This window comes from Poecilia reticulata, chromosome 18 (genome assembly GCF_904066995.2).
Source record: "Poecilia reticulata chromosome 18, P_reticulata-male-v2, whole genome shotgun sequence".
Lineage (NCBI taxonomy): Eukaryota > Metazoa > Chordata > Actinopteri > Cyprinodontiformes > Poeciliidae > Poecilia > Poecilia reticulata.
In genome coordinates this window covers 10994280-10998330 of record NC_088847.1, presented here as the reverse complement: position 1 = coordinate 10998330, position 4051 = coordinate 10994280, and positions in this window count along the sequence as shown.

Below are 4051 nucleotides of genomic sequence, written 5' to 3'. Positions count from 1 at the left end.
AAATTGGCACTTTCAGAAGGTCAGACCAGTGTTGCATGTTTTATTTACACTCAGCGACTTCAAGGCAAAAACCTCCTGAAAAATATCTTCACGTAATCAGAAATGGGCATTGTCTTGTAAGAATGGGCTATCAACCTAGAAGAAGTGGGATTAGTTTATCAGTAGGAGGGTTAATGTTGAGTGGAATGAAAGCAAAGCTTGCGTGTTTAACGCATTCTTCTTTCGGAGGTTGATCTCTCCCATGAGGACAACCTGAGTGGCTCAGGTGGAAGCAGCAGGACGGAGCTTATTGATCCTCCTCCTCCTATAGAAAGAATTCCTCAGATCTCCCAGCAGGGGCTCGCCGAGGCAGGAGCCAGCCTCGTTTATCATATATCAACGCTGAATAAAAATCGATTCCGCAAAAGTCTTTTCTGCTGGATTTGTTTCCGTTTGCAAACAAAATATTTCACCAGTTGAGTTAGCTGGTCGCCGTGTCCTCTACCCACAAACCACGACGAACGCAGATTATATATATCGACCCTGGTCCTTGATCGGTTTTATTGACAGGACTCCCAGTTCATTCATCAGGGTGGAAAAAGGCTTTTGTTGAGCGTCAAAGAAGGCTCGGCTGATTATTGAGAGGTTAATGGTGAGTGATGGAAAAATTTACCCTGAAGGGCCTGAACTCAAGCGGAGGAGATTAAAGAGACACGACTCCGTTTAAAACACCTCCGCCCCATTAGATTTCTGCTAAAGCAATCCGAGGAAGGAAAGGAAACGCCCCAAAGAGAAATGAAAACAGCAACTTGCAAACGTATCGATGTCACAAACTTGAATGTGTTTCACTGGAACTCCAGGCGATACATCTAGCCAAAAATGTGCAGAATTGTGACAAGGAAGGAAATATAGAAAAGGTCAGTTGGCCTTTGTAATCAGCTTTATGAATCAATACTTCATAGGTCATGATTTTTTTAGATGCAAGATGTTTGGAGGTGTCTTTACCAGTGTTGTACATTTAGACACTGAAATTGTTTCCCCAACGAAAGGAAAGACAAGTCTTTGAACAGATTCTCAATGGGATTTATGTCTGGACTTTGACTAGACAACTGTAACTCCTCCAGCCAAGAGTTAAGATGTTTGCAGCTTCTAATAGATTTTGTTTTTCCATTTTTACCATCAACTTTGACCAACTTCTCCTCCTTCTGCTGCAGAAAATCTTCCTCCCCTCAGCTTGATGCTGCCATAGCCTCCATGTTTGGTTAGGTTTCCACCACATATGTAGGCTGAAAAGTCAAATTCTGGTCTCATTTGAACGGAAAGCTTTCTCAATCCCAATAAAATCCATTAAAGTTTGTGGTTAAAAATGCAATAAAATATATTAAAACATCAGAGAGTTATGAATGCTTTCTCAAAGCTTTGCTACGTTTTGTTCATTACAGTCATGAATGACACAGCAGCACAGACAGGTCAGCTGAGGTCGCCGTGATGCATGACTTCCTGCTCATAATCCTGCCAGAGAGACCCCGGGTGAACTCACAACACACACAACGCTCCGCATGATGAATAAGTGATCATCGCCTCTAAATAATAAATAGCGATGATTATTATCGGTCACCTCTGGAGCGTTCCCCCCCCCCCTCCTCTGGGTTCTGGACAGATCCAGTAAACATGATCACGCAGTGACCGACATGAACCTGGTCCTGGGAGTCGCACTCCTTCAGCCCAATGTGTCAAACGCTCGCAGTATTTCTCTGGGAGGCGTTAGGCGGCGCCTAGTTGTTTAACTTTCTTTCTTTTCTTTTTTTTTTTTATGGCTCAGAGGCATCCGTCACCTCCAGTTGGAACGAACTGTATTTACAGAGAGCTGTGAAACATAAATCTTCACGTCTGAATGTGAACCATCCTCTCATTTCGGTTTCGTCTGCTGGTATTTGTTATCATTTGTTTCGCTCTTTTTCCAGATGCCAGCCGCTTCTCTTTTGGTTCTGTTGGAGGTTTTTCCCCTGTTGAAAACAAGTGTTTCCTCTCCACTAGCCCCCTGCGCTTCTCCAAAATGACAGCTTGATTTGATTGGATCCAGCCTTTCGGTTTTTGTTTTCTTAAATAGATTGTTGAACTGCATTATAACTACGATTATAACTACGATTGCATTGGTGTGTATGGAAATCTGGAAGGATTTTAATTGATTTCCAATATGAATCGGTCGAGTGTTTGTGTCGTAAAGTACTTTGAGATGAGATGTGATTGGGGGAAAAATAAATAAAGCTGAGATCAACTGAACGCTTTCCTCGTTTCAGATTACCAAAATGATTATCTAAATGCTAAATGACATCAAAATTAAGAAATGTGAGATTAGGGTGACTTTAAGCAAATTTGGAAAGACAAGATTATGATGTCATGGCTTTGTGAGTTGTAAAGTGTTCACACTAAAGTCTGATTACATTCACATTTAGTAGTATGAACAACCACTCAAAAAAATATTGAATTGTTTATCACTTCCTGCTTGTTAAAAACATAATGTCTGACCATCTTTATGCAAAACTCACATTTTGCATATTTTTTTTGCACTTCTATCTGGGTCTGAACTGCCTCTAAAAACAACCCGAGCGAGCGCCGATGATTTGTAGAGTAATTGGATCAGGCTGGACTTCATTGTTAATGCACTAATGAATGTTGATAAGAGACTGAGTGTGATTGGATTTGAGCTGGATCTGTTTGTCTTCATGCAAAGTAGCATCAGGGAACTTTCTGCAGGGATTTCGGCGCCATGCAGATCAGTGAAGCTGAAGTGAATTTCCTCTACTTGTTACAGATCCCATCAGCTCGGTTCAGGTCTCTCCTTTCGGCCACGCCACACACAGAGCCTTTTCATCTTTTTAACAGGACATGATGAAACACTCATATTCTTTTAATCTCTGATGGTTCAAAGTTCTTTGGGTATTGTTTGAAGATTGCAACACTTTTTTTTCCCCTTTTTTCTTTTAAACAAAATATGTTTTTGAAGTGTGTTGTTACAACAGGTTTTTCACCACTGGTCCCCAGATAGTTATCAGCGTTTTTAATTCGGATTTCACAATAAGCGCAACGGAACAAATGCTGGGTTAGTTGATGGAAATATCCAATCAAAACAACGACGGATTCCTTAAAGAGAACGTTCAGGGTTTTAGTTTCGGTCGAGAGGTCAATGAGCGGTCACTATCTTTCGTACAGATGGGAGAATCAATATCAATGTATTACTCTTTAAGAGTTATGTATATTTTTCGCATAAAATTCACAATAGATGCAAGTACAACTCACATATGTGAAGAAATCAACACAAATGTGTCCATAAAACAAGCTAACTGTAACAAAGTGGGGGAAAAAAGCATTATTTATTGAACATATAAATAAAGAAGCATTTAAAGGCATAAAAGGCAATTAAATCTGTGGATTGAGCATTCCTGCTCAAAGTCATTCCCCCTTATCATCAGCTGGTCCAGACCTACAAATGCACTCATGGCATTGGCTGCAAATGTATTTCTACTTTTATTAATGTTGCCATTAGCACCACTGAGGTGGAAAAAAAATTGATTTTACCATAAACCAATCACCACCAAGCGCCTCTGGAAAGACATGTGATAGTAGAATTAAAATATATATATTCAGGAGAATTGTTCACGAGTTAAGATAGCACTTGCAGAAAGTTTTGGAGAGAAGTAGAAAACATTTTCCACGAACACAATAATTCACTCAAACCTCTTCACACTCACTGCACAAGACTCCACTGCTGAAGGAAAGCCAAGCAGCTGGAGCTCATTTATAGTTTGAAGCAGCAGAACATTTGGAACAGAGTTGAACATTTTAAGCTAAACTCTTGAAATCTGGCAGATCATGTTTTTTGTTGTTGTTGTTTTTAAGAATGAGCGGTCACTTTCCAGGAAGACAAAAAGCACATTCAAAGAAAACCTCAATTAGTTTAGGAGAAAATACAATGTAGCTGCTAAAGCTAGGTGAGCAACACCAAGAGCAATGCCGCCTTAAAGTTGACCTCCCCAGATACTTAATAGCAGTTTACAACTAGTACAATGTT